Source organism: Clarias gariepinus, chromosome 18, assembly GCF_024256425.1.
Source record: "Clarias gariepinus isolate MV-2021 ecotype Netherlands chromosome 18, CGAR_prim_01v2, whole genome shotgun sequence".
Taxonomy (NCBI): Eukaryota; Metazoa; Chordata; class Actinopteri; order Siluriformes; family Clariidae; genus Clarias; species Clarias gariepinus.
In genome coordinates, this window is record NC_071117.1 from 4,732,586 (window position 1) to 4,755,028 (window position 22,443).

General features: G+C 37.5%; 1 long non-coding RNA gene and 1 pseudogene across 1 annotated transcript; one reads left to right on the forward strand and one right to left on the reverse strand.

Annotated features, from left to right (window-relative positions):
- The window catches only part of LOC128506992 (B-cell receptor CD22-like), a 128,132-nt pseudogene that overhangs the window by 75,644 nt on the left and 30,045 nt on the right, over positions 1-22,443 (reverse strand).
- LOC128506521 (uncharacterized) lies at positions 11,265-13,036 on the forward strand. The gene is made up of 3 exons (XR_008355716.1): positions 11,265-11,573; positions 12,468-12,540; positions 12,940-13,036. It is a non-coding gene; the product is annotated as an uncharacterized LOC128506521 (long non-coding RNA).

Consider the following 22,443-nt stretch of genomic DNA (forward strand, 5'->3'; position numbering starts at 1 on the left):
GCGTCATCCGCTCTTCAAGAACTCTCAACGAGACTTCGTGCCAGAACTCCAAAGTCCCGCAACGAAGGAAACCTCAGGAGAAGTTCCAGAGCGCAGCCATCGGTAACCAGGCAACCAACGCCTCACCGAAGGGCTTTTCCGACTGACGTCATCTCTACAACAGCGCACCAACCAATCAGCAACGCCGTGATTCCCTTCGCTGAAGGCGAACGCACGGATGAGAACGAAACATAACGCAAGTAAACAAACAATGCTGCATACCTTGCTGAAGTTGGTGCTCGTTTCATAACTAAACCGTAAGATTGAACCCAAGACTCTGCTCTTGTGACTTTCGTTGATCTAGTAACCAGTACTAGAATAACTTCATTCATTTTCACTTGCCAAATTGTTTGTGTGTGTGTGTGTGTGTGCGCGTGCGTTCAAGTAGTGTAGTTTCATGTATCGTAGATTAGTCAAATAAATTCTCGTTTCTTTGTAAAGTACTGTTGTCTTGGTCATGTATTTTAAAGTCTAAACATTTGCCCAGATCGTGTTACCTTGCTCATAAATTGCTAAATACTAGATTTTGTGTTATAGCCGTTGGCCATGTGATAACCAGAACTGGTAAGATACACTAAATTGTGCTAAACGCTGGACGGGTAGTCAATATAGTGTACGTTATAAATTTTGATTCAATTAATCAAATTAAACCAAATCGTTAAAGATTCGATACAACTCTGACCCAGAGCTAAAAATTACTTGTTAATGATGACGGATGCGTTGGCATTGTGTTCACATTAAAATGTCTATATTTATTGGTGGACAATGCAACCGTCATTCGTTGTCTTGATTATGTAAACCCTACGTATTAATGATGAAGAATGCCGTAAACTATTCATGGTCATTATTATGTTAAAACTCTACCTATACACAGTATTATGGTGGAGAATGCCGGCAGCTTTTCATTGTCATTATAACGTTAAAACGCTACATATATAATGGTGGAGAATAAAAGCGGGCATTGTTTGGCTTAAAAATCCATAAAACCAAGACCGTTTACTGTATCTCTTCTATTGTCCAGAAATAGATTAGAGGCGGAGAAACAGATTTTTGCGATACTGTATACGTACTTGTCTCCCGGCACACAACTGTGTAAATGAATGAAATGCAACACGAACTTACTTTCGTGATTGGATGGTTCAAAACCACCTTTAGTATTGTACTTTAACAGCCACTATTTGTCCGACATTTAGTCATGGTTAATGGTTAAAGTAAACTTGTAAAGACGAAGAAATCTCTTTACATTTTAATACTATAAAGCTCGCCTGTTGGAACGAAGAAATCTTCCTTCACCGCGATAAAGATTGATTGGAGCGATGTTCCTCCTATCATCTTTTAAAGGCCTTCATAGCGAGCGCGAGATGCTTGTTCCATTTTCAAGCTTAGCTATATGTTCAAGTAAACTGCAGCTTATAATATTAAACTTGTACTGTAAAGACGAAGAAATCTTTTTACATTTTAATATTATTAAAATCGCCTGTTGGAACGAAGAAATCTTCCTTCACCGCGATAAAGATTGATTTGAGCGATGTTCCTCTTATCATCTTTTAAAGGCCTTATATTATCATAAAAACAGCGAAGAAACCCCGTTTTTAATTGTAAGTGTGTAGGCAGCGAAGAAACCCTGCCACGCATCTTTGTGCAGCTAATTTGCACAAACCCTAAAGTCAAATTAGTGTGTAACAAACAGCGAAGAAACCCTGTTTGTAATTCTTAGTGTGTATGCAGCAAAGAAACCCTGCCACACACACCTTTGTGCAGCTAATTTGTCTCAATAGTGAATCTGCTTGTGCGATGTTCCACGTGCAAATTCACTTAAGTAAAATGTGCGGTTAAAAGCCACGTTTGTTTTGTGTTTAATGTCGGTATGTTTGTCTGACAAAGGGCTGAGATCCGCCGAGATCTCAGCAACATTGTTGTGTTAAATGTAGTACCAACTAATTTGTGTGCCCTACTTTAACGAGTGGAGTTGACGTCGTTCAGCTATAATGAGCTAACTAGTGTTGTTCGGGTTGTTTATTGTTAAATGCGCTACCATTGTCACTGAGCACCCATAACTGTTGAACTAGCACGCTCGTTTAAGTGTACGTAACCATAGCGACGACTGTGACCCGGAAACTCTAAACAACCTCTCCCCGGGATAACTTTTAAGAGCGCAAGCGCCGTCCGCCCGCGCCATTTAATACCAGTTGTAAACAAAGCCTAGCATGAGCTACGTCAGTTAGCAAACCTAGCGCGTTTACATTGTAGCCTGTGTGCATGTAGCATTTAAGGCTAGTGGTTAGCACATAGCATCTTTCAGTTGTGAATGCACTGTTCGAAAGTTGTTAGTGACCTAACCTCTTTACACCCAAATTTAACTCACACCAGTGGGTCTTTTTCCTTTTTCTCTTCTGACCCCCTCTTGATTACTTTACCTATACTCAAAGGATTAAGCAAAATTACTTTCATTGATTTTGATGACATCCTGGAATGTTGATCATAGTCTAATTGTTTTAATCTAAAGCTTTAATTCAATTTCATAAATTATTACAGATTCGGTGTTCATTGTACACTGTAACTGTAACTACTTATATGATTTTGATGATAAACATCTTTTAAAAATTGATCATCGACTATCATTATTATTTTGAAATTCTTTTAAATTAAGTAATTTTAATTAGAAAGTCGGGTCTCTAATTTAATGATAGACGATCAATGGCGTTAATAACAAATAGCTCCTACCAATTCTAGTGCTAATTAATGCTCAATAATTAGCTATAATTCATAATTTGAAATTCAAATTTGAAAGTTTTCGCATTATCCACCAGGGCTTTTGTCACCCAGTTTTAACTAACTTGGTCAACCCTGTTAAGTGTCCTCACATTAGTAGGAAACCCCACACTTTCTTTTTCTCTTTTCCTCAGTTTTTCTCCTGGTTTGACTACTGCTGCTATTCTAGGATCGTACCTGTGAAAGTCACAAAAGCAGAGAACGGTAGAAACGTTACATATTGTTGAAGCGTGAATTCTTAAGTTCAAAGGCGCCCGACTCTCACCGTACCTACCCTTTTCGTGCTGGGATCCTACCTAGCCAAGGTTAAAGCAGGTCAACTAGGAAACCGTCCATAAAATTTTGAAGACGCGTTTAAAAGTGTTTCAATCTGTGTGTGGTTGCCAACCCTAATGCTGAGTTAACCAATACTGTCATTGTTATTGTTTCTTTCGCCTAGAGGAAATCTTAAATAACAATCACATACTGAGAAATCCCCATCTTGAAACCCCTTTACTTAGGAGCACCCTTCCAACCGAACTTAATAACACAAAAGGGGGAATGAAAAACAAAATTTGGTATTGAACTTATTCTGCCACAGAAATGCGGTTTCTGTTTGTTTTTCCTCAGCTTACCATTAGCTCTAACCTTTCCTTACACAAAAAAAAGAAACCTCCTCTTATAGGAAAGTAGAAAATTACCATGACTACTCTATCCCTTGCTCTGTGTTGTTGTTCTTTTCTGCATCGGTTCTCTAGCCATGCTAACTGTGTGTTCACTAGCTCTTTCCACAGAAACTCCCAGTTAGTAGCATGCCCACCAGAGGACCACAGTCACAGAGAACCACACTCGGCAGTAGCCCACACTTACACATCTGTTTGCTGTGTCTGTTGTTTTTTTTCTCTCTTGTTTTTCTGTTTTGTTTCTTTCTCTCACATCTGTGTCAGTCGTGGTTCTAGAACCCCAGCAAAACATGTCTCGCACCATAGACCTGTCAGTCGCTGAAAAGATCTGAAGACATGGCCAAGTGTTGCAACCGACAGCTTCCTACCTAAGGCTGCCGAAACACTGAAGTACCAGACGCCAGACCAGCTAGACGACAACTTAACGAGCCGTATGAGACAAGACCCGAGTCAGTGCTACAGTCCCAATAAACTGTCCAACATCACCGGCTCCTTAAGTCACACACTCATCGTCGCCCTCAAGCTGAGCAACAGACACGCCGCCTATCTACAGCAGGAGCTGGCGTGTGCAACAACGCATCAAGCAACTGGAACTGGAAGCTCAGGAGCGACGGAAAGGGGGTGACGAGGTAGAGCAGGACAAAGTGAAAATCACCGTGCTGCAAGAAAGTCTGGCAACTACAACACATGAAAGTGAACAAGGCAAGGCAAACCACGCTGATCTCCCCGACAGGCTGCAGTATGCAGAAGAGCTACTAGGAAAGGCCATGTCTGACCCCAGGGAGAAAAATGGCAGAATTAAAGCCCTCAAAACTCACCTGGACAAGCAAGGAATGAGATCAGCTACCTCATGTGACAGATGGACCATAGCAAAGGAAGAGTCCTACAGCGTCACAGAGGAACCCAAGCCCGCCTGTGAATGGTGCCACGATCCGTCAAGGTAACGACGTGCACGCATCTTACCCCTGTTGAGCAGGACCAGGTCCCCTGTTCTTGGACTGATACGTAGTGGAAGAAGTGACGGGCGGGGCGACGCATCCCCAAGCTCCCTCCAAAGAACCCTACCTCATGGCAGAACACCGGGAACCTGCTTCCTCCAGCCACAGAGCATCGCACAGCGCAGACCTTGACCAACTCGCCAGGCACCTTGATAAATTTATGCCACATCTGCCAGGCAGCCAAGATTTCCAGACTTATGTATGAAAAGTGATCTCCATCTAGAAAAGAGACTCCACATCACTGACCAAGGTAAACTCTGGCTTCAAACAACATCCAGCCCTAAAGTGTGCAGCTACCGAAGTGTGCAGCTACCTAAAGTGTGCAGCTCACCTAAAGACTGACTACCATCTGCTCCGGGAAGCTCTCATCAAAGAATTTGCTGACCTTGAATTCAGAACAATGATTTGACGAAGAAACTTGTCAAAATCTGAGCTAATCCAGCACAAGCCCAAGCCACAAATGAACTGAAGACATCACCAATGTCAAGACTTTAAAGAACTGATGAGAAGGATGATTAAAGAGTTGTTCCAAACTGAAAAGGGGGGAAGAACAGACCACTGACACAGATCAACTGTCGTATACCTTTCACCACAGTAACATACTTTGGTCCTTCTAGGAAGGTACATACAGATATTTTATTCACTTTTGTAAACAAACACCTAATCACCCTCCTCTGTCTGCACTGCTAGGCCCAACCTCTGGTAGAGAGGAGTTGCTCCACACATGCGACACTAGTTTAGTTTCCTCAACCTATTTGTGTCCTTGTGGCCCTTTCTCTTTGTGTTTGTCTATTTTTTCCCCCTGCGTTTTCTCTTTCTTTGATCAGGGAATTATCTTAACCAAGCTTGAGTACAGCTCCCAAAAATTAGGTTGACTCTTTCCACCCAAAGTGAAAGTAAATCGTTGTCAGCCAATCGAAACAACCCAATTTGGGATAAAGCCTAGCCAAAAGCACCCCATGTCGTTTTAAGTGTTCGTAACCAGACCATACGAGGTAACTAGGTTATGCACCATGATTCAGTTGGTTATGGAGGTGTTGTTTGTGTCTTGTGTGTGCCTGTTCTCTCTCTCTATGTTTCTACTTCCAGTGCCCGCTGATGTTCGCGAATGGAACTTCACCGAGCAAAAAGGGGGATATGTAGCGAATAACAGGGCTCCCATAGAGAGAACAGTCAATGGATCACATTCCTGAACACCCTCTTCCAGCATGCATGGCACCATCCTGATAACCTTATCTGGTTTGCTATCTTAAGGGGGACGTCTGTAAAACTAAGAAACTTCACAAGGCCAGATGCTTTGAAGTAGACCCCGAAACCGAGGGTGTAAATCGGCGATCCGGTAAACAAAGAAGACAGTTTTACAGCTCCACCCCAAGCTGGGGAGGAAGAGGCCTCATCACACCTGGACAGTCTCTTGACCTCTGGAAGACATGCCTTTCCATGAACAAAGGCATACGGCATGGACACTATTTTAAACATCTTTAAAGTGTGCCAGTAGGGCAAAACGTATTTACATATATTTACTCAGGTCCTTTTATTCCTGTGTACATGTTTGATTAATCTGCATAACGTTCAAGGTGTAATCAGCATTTACAAACCTTTTTATTAGATACAGGAAGGAATGAGTGGGTAAGATATGTAATGTTTGGTGTCAATCTCAAGCTGGCTTTATTTCAAGAATGTTGGTGAACATGGGTAATTGGTAGCATGAACAGAGCTCATGCAAAATTACTTTTTATAAAGTATTAAAAACTCCAACCGGATGGGTCACACGTGACAGCCGAAACACCTGGCTAATTTATGCATGGAAAGAGGGACCACGTGAGGTGTGGCTAAGCCCTGCAATCACATCCGATTGGAGGAATCACCTGTGGGACGGACTGACCCCCAAGGGACAAAAACCCTTAGGAAGTCCACAGGAAAAGAGGGAGAAGAGAAGATATCATCACAACTGCAACCCACAACATCTTTCAAGCAGCTAGGGCTTCGCCCTTGCGGGCGCTGCGCCGCCGCTGCTGGCGTCATCCGCTCTTCAAGAACTCTCAACGAGACTTCGTGCCAGAACTCCAAAGTCCCGCAACGAAGGAAACCTCAGGAGAAGTTCCAGAGCGCAGCCATCGGTAACCAGGCAACCAACGCCTCACCGAAGGGCTTTTCCGACTGACGTCATCTCTACAACAGCGCACCAACCAATCAGCAACGCCGTGATTCCCTTCGCTGAAGGCGAACGCACGGATGAGAACGAAACATAACGCAAGTAAACAAACAATGCTGCATACCTTGCTGAAGTTGGTGCTCGTTTCATAACTAAACCGTAAGATTGAACCCAAGACTCTGCTCTTGTGACTTTCGTTGATCTAGTAACCAGTACTAGAATAACTTCATTAATTTTCACTTGCCAAACTGTTTGTGTGTATGTGTGTGCGTGTGCGTGCGTTCAAGTAGTGTAGTTTCATGTATCGTAGATTAGTCAAATAAATCCTTGTTTCTTTATAAAGTACTGTTGTCTTGGTCATGTATTTTAAAGTCTAAACATTTGCCCAGATCGTGTTACCTTGCTCATAAATTGCTAAATACTAGATTTTGTGTTATAGCCGTTGGCCATGTGATAACCAGAACTGGTAAGATACACTAAATTGTGCTAAACGCTGGACGGGTAGTCGATAAAGTGTACGTTATAAATTTGGATTCAATTAATCAAATTAAACCGAATCGTTAAAGATTCGATACAACTCTGACCCAGAGCTAAAAATTACTTATTAATGATAAAGGATGCGTTGGCATTGTGTTCACATTAAAATGTCTATATTAATTGGTGGACAATGCAACCGTCATTCGTTGTTTTTTTTTATGTAAACCCTACGTATTAATGATGAAGAATGCCGGAAACTATTCATGGTCATTATTCTGTTAAAACTCTACCTATATATTATGGTGGAGAATGCCGGCAGCTATTCATTGTCATTATAACGTTAAAACGCTACAAATAATAATAATAAATTCGGAGAACTACTACTTCTAATAATATAATAATTCTGAATGAAAATGAAGAATAAATACATATCAGTTTGAGCCTGACACAATGGGTTTTCTGTCAATAGGCGCCTAAGAGACATAATATTTTTCGGCTTCAGTAGACACACAATACTTTAGACTGAAACATGACTGCCCCCTACAGGTAAGGAAGGGCATTTTCACAGCTTGCCGCGCGCAGCCGCAGCAAGTCGTGGGATCCCTTTTCCGAAAACATGCGTTTTTAAAGGCCAGATCTGTAGCAATGTATATATTTTTTTGGATTAAAATAAAAACACCCATTCATAGTCATGTTTATGTTTACGTTAACATGACAAATTATTTATTTATGTATAATACACATAAAAAGCTTCCCACAGTGATATGAGCTTAAAAGACTGTAAGTTGCAGATGTTTCTGGAGTGAAAGAGCGATTCAGTTTCTCCACTTCAGTGAGGAGCTCTCTCTATTTATCAGCTGTTTCAGAACTTATTAAGTCCTCAATTTCTGTAAGAAAAAACACACAGTAACATCAGACAGACAATATTATTTATGTTTAACAACAATAACATACCAATTTGAGTTAATTGCTCCATACAAGAGCTCATGGGATGTCTTATGTAAAATCAGAGACAAGAAGTGAGGACACACTGCTGTGAGAACAGACAAAAAACACCTGGAACACTTCTTACACAAGTTAGTGAAATAATGAGCCTGTCTGCATGCATACACAAATTTATAGGGTGTAAGGTACTTCTCTGAATGCCATCACAGCAGTGCTCGATAGCTAATGATAGCTGCCTAGCAATAGGCAGGTTCATTGTGATCTTGCTCGATTGATCCAATCACCAAATTGCTCAGCCAGAGTGTGGTTAATACAAATACTGAAAATCTGCTGTAAAAGGAGAGATTTGTTTGTTTAACACCTGCAGCATGTGCATGTATATTAAGCTTTCTATCGGGTATCTCACCATAATCAATTGATTAACACATTTGTAACGGTCCACCTCGCACACTGAATCTGCTTGTTTCACTCAGACTCTTTAAGGAGGAAATACAGACCAAAGCAGGTTTGAACAGCAGAATGTGAGCTACAGTGTCAAGAGTCTGACAGTGTTTAGGCACGGAGCATGTTGCAGCAGTACAGGATCTGCACAGGCCTGCTATGGTTCTCTCTCTGCAGCTCATGGTAGTCAGTCCTGAGGCTCCCAACCACTTATCGTTTATGTGCATATTTTTTACATGGTTAAACACTGAGCATGCAGCAGGAGTTTGAGAGAACTTGTAAAATGCACAGTTGTCCAGCAGCAATAACACTGCAGAAGGCACAGGTCTGAGTCCAAAACAGCCCCAGTCATGTTTTACAGCATTAGAGGCAGGCAGGTTCATTAGCATAATGCTGCATAGCTTTGTTTAGAAAATAGGACTCCAAACTTTTTACTTAAGGTAAATGTATTTAAAGTGCAAAAATACTACAAGTACTCCACAAACACAGTATACTTACAGATGGAGCCATGCTTTTCTTGTGAACATTTCTTGTGAAGGTGTGCAATCTTTGATGTAAAATGTGACTCACTAAATTCTAATACACAAATCTACTTTGCACATGTTAACTGTATAATGTTTGCGGCAGATGTATTGTATGAGAGACTGTTTTCTAATGAAATCAATTCAGCTCACTGTTTTTATAATCTTGTCATGTCATTTGCAAACTAAAAAATGTTGAGTTTAGACTTTATGTCTTGTCAAATTTGGCAAATAAATGTTTAATTAAAAAATATATTTAGGTCTATTTTTTTTACTAACTTTTACTTAATTCATTAAGTATCTATATATTTTTGCCACTATTATATTCACTCAATATTTTACCTGTAAAGGTGTTTCACCAAAAACATCGAGTACAGCACAGTTTTATTTTTTAGAGTGCTTACAGTATGTGATTAATTAATTACACTACAAATCTAATGCTGAAATACTATACAAAATATAAAAACTGGGTCCAAATATAACCTTAAAATACTATATGTAAATATAATATGATAAATATTTCGACATGACTTTCAACATCAACTCAACAGCTCCCCTTCAGGCCAAAGGAGTCACAGCAAGAGAAGGCCATATGAGAGACACATTAACCCAGTGTTAATTAGGACTTCACAGGAATGTACACACTGATACACATGACATCATGGAACACAAAATATAAAGTAAAAATAAAACAAATTAACCTGCACTTTACCTGCACTTTACCTAGTAAAAATAAATCCCAACAGATACGTGTTTCCGTTTGTGCATGCTGTGTGCGTGTTTGTGTGTGTGTTAACCTAAACCCTTCTCGTCTTACAGAGTTACCCTTTCTCCACTCTTTTCACACACATGCACACACAACATAAACACTGTTTTATCGGAAAAATAAACAAGAAGTCTCTCTAATGACACTCGATTGAGCGACACACTAACGGACTCACTGCTGTAAAGTGAAAATAAAACAAATTAACCTGCACTTTACCTTTGAAAAGAACCACAGAAAAAAAAGTGTGTGTGTGTGTGTGGGTGAAGGCGAAAGTAGGAGGGAGAAAGAAAATCTTCAAAGAAGATCTTTAACCTCTCTAATGAGACTTGTTTTAGCTTACATGCGCGCTGTAAAAACTCGCATACAGACACAAAATAAAATACGTTTTACACACACACAAACGTGGTCACATTGTTATAGTAAATAGTACACGCGTGCACGGATGTTGATTAAACCAGTAAGGGACGCACACTAAGACCCAGCAGGGGAGACGATTACCCACAATTCCGCAGCACAAGGGTGAAAAAAAATGTTGGCTCAGTTGTGATCACGTGACGCTTGGCATCAAAACAAGCAGCGCATGCATGATACATAATACTCGGTACTCGTAAACCAAGACTTGTTCGTTTTCCAAGTAAAAAAAAAATCTTTGCTGGTCTTACAGAACCCTTGCAAACTGCGTTATTCGCAATCCGAGGTTTTACTGTATATTTTATTGGATCCTATAATACATACAGTCTTATGCAAACGTTTGGGCATCCCTTACTAAATAATAGATTTTGATGATTTTTTATTTTTTTTAAGATGTTAACAGTCTCCTTTGGAAATGGAAAAATGCACAATATTTTCAGCAAACATTGATAGATAGTTACATTTTACGTTATTAATTCAACAAAGATACAAAACATTGTTGTGGCACTGTGCAAAAGTTTGGGCACCATACATAATCTACGGTGGCCCAGAAGGGCAAATCATCTTTCCCGTATATGTGTGTGTTTTTTCCCTTGTAAGTGTGTTTTTTTTCCCTTGAAAATGTCCACTTTTTCCCTTATAAATGTCGTTTTTTTCCCTTGAAAATGTCCGCTTTTTCCCTTATAAATGTCGTTTTTTCCCTTATAAATGTGTTTTTTTTTCCATTGAAAATGTGCGCTTTTCCCTTATAAATGTCGTTTTTTCCCTTATAAATGTGTTTTTTTTCCCTTATAAATGTCGTTTTTTCCCTTATAAATGTGTTTTTTTTTCATTGAAAATGTCCGCTTTTTCCCTTATAAATGTCGTTTTTTCCCTTAAAAATGTGTTTTTTTTCCATTGAAAATGTCCGCTTTTTCCCTTATAAATGTCGTTTTTTCCCTTATAAATGTGTTTTTTTTCCATTGAAAATGTCCGCTTTTTCCCTTATAAATGTCGTTTTTTCCCTTATAAATGTGTTTTTTTTCCATTGAAAATGTCCGCTTTTTCCCTTATAAATGTCGTTTTTTCCCTTATAAATGTCGTTTTTTCCCTTATAAATGTGTTTTTTTTCCCGTGTAACTGTGCGCTTTTTCCCGTGTAAATGTCTGCTCTTTTCCGTTTGTGCGCAACTACTTCTTTCCCGTGTGAGAACTCTTTCTCCAGTATTTTGCAAGCTAAAAGCTAAAGCTAATGCGCAAAGGACTATGGGAGTGGGGTCAAAACGCAACTGAACACGGAACCTTTCCGGATATCAGCTCCAGGACTCAACATCATGGAGTATACAGTGAATTATAGCGTGATAAAGTTATAATTTTCACTAAATTTTCAACTGCACACACTTACCAGGTAATGTTTAATATATAAAATTAATCGGATTTTACTGTTTTAGGCACTAATGATAACTTTGTAGCAGTGTTAATACTCTTGGAGTGTTTGGGGGAAATGCCGAGCCGAGTGTAAATGGCAGTGATTAAAAGGAATATTATCTCATTTAGACCATTAAACACTGATGTAAACCATCAGCTCCATGGCATCTCTGTAGTATACATCCACATATGGATTTATAAGCAAGCTAATATCACTATGCTAACCGCTAGCGCTTAGCATGGGGAAACTAGCTTGTTTATTAATATATATTAGTTTAATAGTGTATTTGGACACCTATACGTGATGTAAACAGTTAGCTCTATTGTTTTTGTAAAATGCCTGTCCAAATATGGATCTATAAGCAAGCTAATATCACTATGCTAACCGCTAACGCTTAGCATGGGGAAACTAGCTTGTTTATTAATATATATTAGTTTAATAGTGTATTTGGACACATATACGTGATGTAAACAGTTAGCTCTATTGTTTTTGTAAAATGCCTGTCCAAATATGGATCTATAAGCAAGCTAATATAATTATGCTAAGCGCTAGCTTACTAAAAGAGCTAAGATAGCAGCAACTATTGCTAATTATCCCTGAGCTGCTCCTGTTATGTGCTAAATGTTACAGATGGTTAACGAATTGTTGTATGTAGTTTATTGGAGCTCCTGAGTGCCATATAATGTATACTGCTGTATAATGTAGTGGTTTTATCATAGCTAGAGATCTTCTGAATAGTTAGGTATGTGCCAGTATGTAACAGTCAAGAAAAGGGGCTTTTGTTCAGGTTCTATCTATTCTAGTGATTAAAGTCATTAAATATATGTTTATACTCCTTATAATATGTATGATTGTGTGTTTTTCTTCTCACAGTGAACTGTGTGTAAATCATCAACTGCCTGTGTATCAGCTGATTTCTACACCAGCTTTACATCCTGAGCAGAAGGTGAGTGCTCTGAAGTATTTACCTCTCTTTTCAAGAACACCACTGAGCACATCTTAATCAGGGGACAGGGACACATTTCTCTTCATGAACATGTGTGTGTTAATGAATGGTGAAGATGGGGCCAAATTTTGCAGCAATCCTTAATAGCAAAACCAAATAATTGGTTTTAATACACAACATTACTAAAAGCTTGCATTCTATGAAATTTTGTGTGCGTGCCTGCCTGCGTGTGTCAAACTGATGTCATATGATGTCAAACATCATGAAGTGATATTAACTTGCTTATAAACCCATATGTGAATGTATATTACAGAGATGCCATGGAGCTGCATAGTAACACCATGAAGTCTTTTTACTAGACACTTATATTAACATGTCTTTATTTCTCCCCTGTTGTAGATTGTCGTGGAGAGGACGGACCCTTGATGCTCTGCCTTTTTGCACCAACAATACATACATGTATTTTATTAATTTGTAAATAAAGTCTTTAATATAATTTTATAGTTGAGTATTTATTTCTAGTTTGCTTATTATTTAGCAAAACAGTTAAAGTGCATGTAAAGCATTGCTGCAAATGACACTGAATAGAATCAGATGTTACTCCACTTTGTGTGAGGGTACAGGCTTATATACAGTATGTGATTAGGCTTATATACAGTATGTGATTTTAGCATCAATAATGTTTTTCTACTAACTAAAGCATGCTGCCTTGGAGATATTAGTGACATCTCTCTTTCAGTTCGAACAACATATTCCATTATATTTATGAATACATTAATCCCATATGTTCAGCAGTTAAAACAGAGGTTCTTAAACATTTTACAGCGAAGGACTCCTTCAACTGTAAAAAAAACACCTCTGCATACATTTACTTATAGTGCATTTCCAAAATTACATTTTTATGTTATTCAAAAAGTAAAACCTTTTGTTTTCATTTAAATGATTAATGATTAAATGATCCATGAAAATCAAAAATCTAGTATGTCAAAATATTAGAATATTTCACTTCGATCATGGGGAAGACTGCTGACCCAACAAGTTGTCCAGAAGATGATCATCTACACCTTCCAGAAGGAGTGTAGGCCCTCAAGGTCAAACTTTACCACCAACTATTTCACTGACCATGTTGTTGCTTGATTTGCCAGCCATCTCACCTGACCTTAGGTTTCATGGGAAAGATGAGCTGAAATCTGAGATAAATTTCAAGCTGAATGCTTCAAGTGTGATCTGCAAACATAACCAGGGTGTCATGTTTAACAGCTTAATGCAATGGGTTACATAAAAACACCAACTATTTGAAAATATGTAGGCTTATGAATAGTGGCAACGTATATCTACTGTATGTACAGTGAATGTATGTTCAAGAATAAGAGTATCATAAATTGACCAATAATTAAAATACACATGTAAACAATGAGTCTGTCATTTGAAATGCCGTTTATCTACAAAAATTAGAATATTGTGCAAAAGTGTTTAAGTTTTAAAATTATTGGGGGGGAAACACATTCACAAGGGAAACGTCATACACATAGAAAAAAAAAATCATAGAGCACAATAAAAAAATTATATATTCACAAGAAAAAAAATTATAAATTTACAAGGGAAAATAATACATTCACAAGGAAAAATTTATATACTTATAGGTGAAAAATAATACATTTACGAGGGAAAAATTATACACATTTAAAAGGGAAAAATACTATATTCACCAGGGAAAAATAATATACTTACATGGGAAAAAGTACACATTTTCAAGGTGAAAAGGTAATATAAGTACAAGAAAAAAATAATATACGTACACGGGAAAAAGTAAACATTTACAAGGGAAAAAGCACACATTTACAAGGGTAAAAAACACATTTATAAGAAAAAAAAGCATACATTTTTAGGGGAAAAAAGGACATTTACAAGGGTAAAAAAACACATTTACAAGGGTAAAAAAAACACATTTATAAGAGGAAAAAAAGGACATTTACAAGGTTAAAAAAGCACATTTATAAGGAACAAAGCACACATTTTTAAGGGAAAAAAGGACATTTACAAGGGTAGAAAAGCACAATTATAAGGGAAAAAGCACACATTTATAAGAGAAAAAAAGGACAATTATAAGGGAAAAAGCATACATTTCAAGGGGAAAAATGACATTTATAATGGAAAAAGCATACATTTTCAAGGGAAAAAGCACACACTTACAAGGGAAAAAACACATTTACAAGGGAAACAGCATATATTATCAAGGGGGAATTTTTCCCTTGTAGGTATATAATTTTTCGCTTGTGAATGTATTATTTTTCACCTATAAGTATATACATTTTCCCTTGTGAATGTATTATTTTTCCCTTGTTAGTGCATTATTTTTCCCTCGTTAGTGTATTATTTTTCCCTTGTAAGTGCATTATTTTTCCCTTGTAATTGCATTATTTTTCCCTTGTTAGTGTATTATTTTTTCCTTGTAAATTTATAATTTTTTTCCTTGTGAATATATAATTTTTTTATTGTGCTCTATGATTTTTTTTCTATGTGTATGACGTTTCCCTTGTGAATGTGTTTCCCCCCAATAATTTTAAAACTTAAACACTTTTGCACAATATTCTAATTTTTTTAGATAAACGGCATTTCAAATGACAGACTCATTGTTTACATGTGTATTTTAATTATTGGTCAATTTATGATACTCTTATTCTTGAACATACATTCACTGTACATACAGTAGATATACGTTGCCACTATTCATAAGCCTACATATTTTCAAATAGTTGGTGTTTTTATGTAACCCATTGCATTAAGCTGTTAAACATGACACCCTGGTTATGTTTGCAGATCACACTTGAAGCATTCAGCTTGAAATTTATCTCAGATTTCAGCTCATCTTTCCCATGAAACCTAAGGTCAGGTGAGATGGCTGGCAAATCAAGCAACAACATGGTCAGTGAAATAGTTGGTGGTAAAGTTTGACCTTGAGGGCCTACACTCCTTCTGGAAGGTGTAGATGATCATCTTCTGGACAACTTGTTAGGTCAGCAGTCTTCCCCATGATCGAAGTGAAATATTCTAATATTTTGACATACTAGATTTTTGATTTTCATGGATCATTTAATCATTAATCATTTAAATGAAAACAAAAGGTTTTACTTTTTGAATAACATAAAAATGTAATTTTGGAAATGCACTATAAGTAAATGTATGCAGAGGTGTTTTTTTTACAGTTGAAGGAGTCCTTCGCTGTAAAATGTTTAAGAACCTCTGTTTTAACTGCTGAACATATGGGATTAATGTATTCATAAATATAATGGAATATGTTGTTCGAACTGAAAGAGAGATGTCACTAATATCTCCAAGGCAGCATGCTTTAGTTAGTAGAAAAACATTATTGATGCTAAAATCACATACTGTATATAAGCCTGTACCCTCACACAAAGTGGAGTAACATCTGATTCTATTCAGTGTCATTTGCAGCAATGCTTTACATGCACTTTAACTGTTTTGCTAAATAATAAGCAAACTAGAAATAAATACTCAACTATAAAATTATATTAAAGACTTTATTTACAAATTAATAAAATACATGTATGTATTGTTGGTGCAAAAAGGCAGAGCATCAAGGGTCCGTCCTCTCCACGACAATCTACAACAGGGGAGAAATTAAGACATGTTAATATAAGTGTCTAGTAAAAAGACTTCATGGTGTTACTATGCAGCTCCATGGCATCTCTGTAATATACATTCACATATGGGTTTATAAGCAAGTTAATATCACTTCATGATGTTTGACATCATATGACATCAGTTTGACACACGCAGGCAGGCACGCACACAAAATTTCATAGAATGCAAGCTTTTAGTAATGTTGTGTATTAAAACCAATTATTTGGTTTTGCTATTAAGGATTGCTGCAAAATTTGGCCCCATCTCCACCATTCATTAACACACACATCATGTCCATGAAGAGAAATGTGTCCCTGTCCCCTGATTAAGATGTGCTCAGTGGTGTTCTTGAAAAGAGAGGTAAATACTTCAGAGCACTCACCTTCTGCTCAGGATGTAAAGCTGGTGTAGAAATCACAGTTCACTGTGAGAAGAAAAACACACAATCATACATATTATAAGGAGTATAAACATATATTTAATGACTTTAATGACTAGAATAGATAGAACCTGAACAAAAGCCCCTTTTCTTGACTGTTACATACATTGTGTAAGCACATAACTAACTATTCAGAAGATCTCTAGCTATGATAAAACCACTACATTATACAGCAGTATACATTATATGGCACTCAGGAGCTCCAATAAACTACATACAACAATTCGTTAACCATCTGTAACATTTAGCACATAACAGGAGCAGCTCAGGGATAATTAGCAATAGTTGCTGCTATCTTAGCTCTTTTAGTAAGCTAGCGCTTAGCATAATTATATTAGCTTGCTTATAGATTCATATTTGGACAGGCATTTTACAAAAACAATAGAGCTAACTGTTTACATTACGTATATGTGTCCAAATACACTATTAAACTAATATATATTAATAAACAAGCTAGTTTCCCCATGCTAAGCGCTAGCGGTTAGCATAGTGATATTAGCTTGCTTACAGATCCATATTTGGACAGGCATTTTACAAAAACAATAGAGCTAACTGTTTACATTACGTATATGTGTCCAAATACACTATTAAACTAATATATATTAATAAACAAGCTAGTTTCCCCATGCTAAGCGCTAGCGGTTAGCATAGTAATATTAGCTTGCTTATAAATCCATATGTGGATGTATATTACAGAGATTCCATGGAGGTGATGGTTTACATCAGTGTTAAATAGTCTAAATGAGATAATATTCCTTTTAATCACTGCCATTTACACTCGGCTCGGCATTTCCCCCAAACACTCCAATAGTATTAACACTGCTACAAAGTTATCATTAGTGCCTAAAACAGTAAAAATCTGATTAATTTTATATATTAAACATTACCTGGTAAGTGTGTGCAGTTGAAAATTTAGTGAAAATTATAACTTTATCACGCTATAATTCACTGTATACTCCATGATGTTGAGTGCTGGAGCTGATATCCGGAAAGGTTCCGTGTTCAGTTGCGTTTTGACCCCACTCCCATAGTCCTTTGCGCATTAGCTTTAGCTTTTAGCTTGCAAAATGCTGGAGAAAGAGTTCTCACACGGGAAAGAAGTAGTTGCGCACAAACGGAAAAGAGCAGACATTTACACGGGAAAAAGCGCACAGTTACACCGGGAAAAAGCGCACATTTTCAATGGAAAAAAAACACATTTATAAGGGAAAAAACGACATTTATAAGGGAAAAAGCGGACATTTTCAATGGAAAAAAAACACATTTATAAGGGAAAAAACGACATTTATAAGGGAAAAAGCGGACATTTTCAATGGAAAAAAAACACACTTACAAGGGAAAAAACACACACATATACGGGAAAGATGATTTGCCCTTCTGGGCCACCGTAATAATCAGTACTTAGTAACACCTTTTCTGGCAGTTAACACAGCTTGCAAATGTTTTTTTTTGTTTTTATTGTCAGCTAAAAGTCTTTCAGTTCTTGTACTTGGGGTTTTCTCCTATGTTTCCTTGCAAAAGGTTTATAGTTCTGTAATATTATATATATATATATATATATATATATATATATATATATATATATATAATTTTTCAGATACAATATAATGTCATATCTGAGCTAGTCACCTAATTAGATCTCTTGGTTAGCTAGCTGGTACTGGTAAAGTGTGTTGTTAATTTATGTTGTGTTGTTAATTTATGTTGTTGCATGTATGTAGCCCCTTGGTCCTGGAGAAACATGGTTTTGTTTCACTTTGTACTGAACTGTATATCGTTGGAATGACCAAAAAAAGCCTACTTGAATTGACTTGACCTAAATATTATTTGGTCATCTTGCATAAACAGCTCTTTTAAGATCTACCTACAAATTTTAATGATGTTTAAATCAGGGGACTGTGATGGCCATATCAAAACCTTCGGCCTCCATCTTTTGAGGTATTACATATTGGATTTTGAGGTATGTTTAGGATCATTGTCCTGTTGTAGAAGACATCCTCTTTTTAGCTTCAGCTTTTTTACAGATGATGTGATGTTTGCTTTCAGAATTTGCTGGTATTTAGTGGAATGCATTCTTCCCTTCACCTGTGCAATGTTTCCTGTGAAACTGGCTGCAACACAACCCCAAAGCATGATTGTGGCTAAAGAGTTCTATTTTAACTTCATCAGTTCACAGCACTTGTTTCCAAAACGCATCAGGCTTCTGTAGATGTTCTCTTGCATACTTCTGACATTGGATTTTATGATGGGGACGCAGGTAAGGTTTTCTTTTGCTGATTTTTCCATGAAAGTCTTGTCTGTGTGAGCATCGCTGCACAGTGGAATGGTGCACCACCACTCCTGAGTCTGCTAAATCTTCCTGGATGATTTTTGCAGTCAAATGGGGTTTTGATTTGTCTTTCTGACCAGCATACAAGGAGTTCTCTCTGAGAATTTTCCTGGTCTTTCAGATCTCATCTTGTTAAAAGAATGAAACTCTAAAACACTTAGGGTGCCCAAACATTTGCATAGTGCCATCATAATGTTTTATTATTATTATTATTATTATTATTATTATTAAATTTATGGAACAAGAAATAACTATGCATCAATGTTTGCTGAAAATATGTGTGGAAATTTAAACAGATTCAATCAACCATGTTGAACCAAATTCATAAAGCTAAAATGGGAAATTTGAAATATATGAAGTACACATTATGACAAAAAACAGGAAATCATCCCCATGGAACCGCAAGATTCCGATCAATGCACTATCCAAATTAAGATTCATCCAATCTGGAACTACAGTTATTCAATCACCACAGAATGAAGGATCAAGGACATATTTTTAATTGGGGGGTGAGAAATGAAAAACATCGGTTTTGTAGTTGACAGCCGGGTGGCAAGAATCATCCTTGCTTTTCAGCCGATATCCGGGATCTTTGACCATTGACAGAACTGTCAATTCCCACTGAGACCAGCCTGGATAAAGCCTTTACTAAAAGCTCCAAAACACCCTGGATTCGATCCTGCAGACTGAGCTGATCATTCCAGCGGGAAACTTCAATGCCCATATTGGCGCAAATAAATCCAAATGGGAAGAAACGCTGAAATAATTTAGCCATGGCCAGATAAAAGACAACGGATTGCACCTGTTATCTTTTGCAAGATCAAACAACATGGTCACTAGCAATAGCCAGTTTAACATCCTCGCAAACCCAGCTGGCAACAACTCTTCTCTTCTTGACTACGTACCGATTAATTCGTGATTCCACTTATCGCTCGAAGAAGTAAGAACATTGAGGGGACCCGATTGTGAATCTGACCACTACCTCGTCCATGCAAAGGGACATGCGGTCACAGCGGGCAAAGTCAAAACTGCCAAGAGGAACTGGAGATACCAGAGGAACCTAACCATCAAAGAAGACTTTCAAATTAAATAAAAAAATATATATTCCAATTTTAGTTGTCACATACTGCACACAGTCATACACAGTACAATATGCGGTGAAATGTCACCATGCCAGTGACCTTAAAAAAATAAAAGCTTATTAATAAGAAATAAATATGAATAAAAGAAGAAATACAATAGAAAAATAGAATTTAGCTATGTAAAAAAATATATATTTCTGTACAAATAAAAATATTATGTGCAAGATAGGAAAAATATAGAAAATATGAACATTTTAGTGGAAATAAAGAAAAATGACTGGGGTTGTGCAAATATGCATGAACGTGACTTATTAAAGTGACTTTGGTGCAATGATCCAAGAAATGAAATATAAATATGAAGTGTGCATGAATGTGTCAATAAGTGCTTATGAGTGTCCAGGATGAGTGCGAAGAGCCAATGTCATAATGTTTGTTGTTGATGTTTTTAGAAAATTATATTAGTCCTGTGTGGTGTTGTGGTTGAGAGAGCTTATCGCCTGCGGGAAGAAGCTCCTCTTCAGTGTTGGCCTTCAGGGAGCGGAATCGCTTTTCAGACCCCAACAGAGAGAACAGTTTATTGCTGGGATGGCTGAGGTCCTTCACAATTTTCCTGGGCTTGGTCCATCATCGCTTGCTGTAGATTGAGTGCAGAGAAGCTCGGTGTGGATGATGCACTCAGCGAATCGCACCAACCTCTGTAGAGCATGTCTGTTCTGCATGGTACTGTTTCAACAGATTTGCAGCACTTGAAGCACCAGACGATGTTGATGCTGGTGAGAAGATATTTTCCAAAAACATTCTCGAATGTGCCACGTCTCATTCATCTCTATATGAGATGCTTAAAAGACTCAATGGTAGAACCAAATACCAAAACGATAACATCAGGAGAGCTGGCAGCACATTTGTCACCTCACTGACTGAAAGTCCACAACAATGGAAGGAATTTTCCTAACAATTGTACAACCATAATCCACCTAACAGGCCAGCTGCAGAGCCACCACCAATCAACATACCAGAGAATTCATTCTTTGATAGTGAGTCAAGGGCTGATAAAAGCAATCAGACCACTGAAGAACGGCCAAATGCCAGAATAAGACCAAGTGACCGCTGAAATGCTGAAAGCTGGAGGTGAAACAAGCTGTCCTTGTGCCAATCCGGAAGAATGGTAATAGCCGGGACTGTTACTATTTTAATATTGGAAAATAATGTATTTTAATCACTTGTGGTGTATTTTATGCTGGCAGTGTAGATATGTTAAGGTTAAAGAGAACAGAAAAGATAACTTTCAGTCAGATCATAATCATCAAATATATTACAAAGAAAATCATATTTTTGTATAAACACTTACTGTAAGTGTGTGATACACATCATCAGATGTCCGGCCTGTGGGGTCGAGAGCTGCGTACGTGTCGTCTTTAGCACTCGGCCCAGCGTTCTGCAGAGAGGAGGGGTAGAGAACATAAGGATACTCTGCTGAAGATTTTTACTGTAAGAGTTTATTATGAATAAAGCACACACCTGATCGACATTTATGCACTAATGTAAATCATTTTCTTTGCATGCTTTACATAAACTAATTTTTAAAATGTGTAGTCATATATATGATGATTTGGAGATCACTCAATCCTTTGTTCAACTGTTGGTGGGAGCTTGGGATGGTGGTTTCTGAGTTGTGTTCCAAGGAAAAGTTGGCTATGAACCAATTTGTTTGTATCTCTGTGAACTGAAGACCCACTGTATATCCTTTGTTCCAGTTCTATTACCCTTAAGAAACCCATCTAATACTTTCTTCCTTACTTACTCCTCTAAAATACTTTTCAGAAAAAAAAAAAATTTCAGTAGAGCCATCACCTCTTCTCTTTCTTGCTTGTATTTCCTTCATTTATTTACTATTGTACATGATTTATTGTAACTTTTTCATTACATTGCTTACACGGGACATTTGGTCATTTCCCTATAACATGGAGTGTGTTTTGACGTTTACTGTGACCTATTCACATCCTGCTGATTATCACTTGCTCGTTCTGTTTTGTTCCCCTTCTCCTCACCAAGTCTACCAAGTTTTGGATTGAATATAGATGTCTCTCTTTAATGACATTGTCTCACTGCTGTCGCTATTGATGTTTTGTGCTTTTTCACCCTGTGCTTCTCCCCTCTGACTTTAATCATTTTAATGCTTACATGACATTAACTGATGTTCTGTGTGTTCATGACACCAAGAGTTAATTACTTAACCAGGTACAGGTGTGTAATGAAGAAGAGCTCAGAAAGCTGAGAAAAAAATGCTGAGAAAAAAATGCTGAGAAAAAGGGAGTTAGAACCTGGAAGTGCTGTGTTGATTTGGTTGGTTTGTAACAGATGCGGTATTGATGGGAGGAGACATTAAAACTCAATTATAGTTATACTAT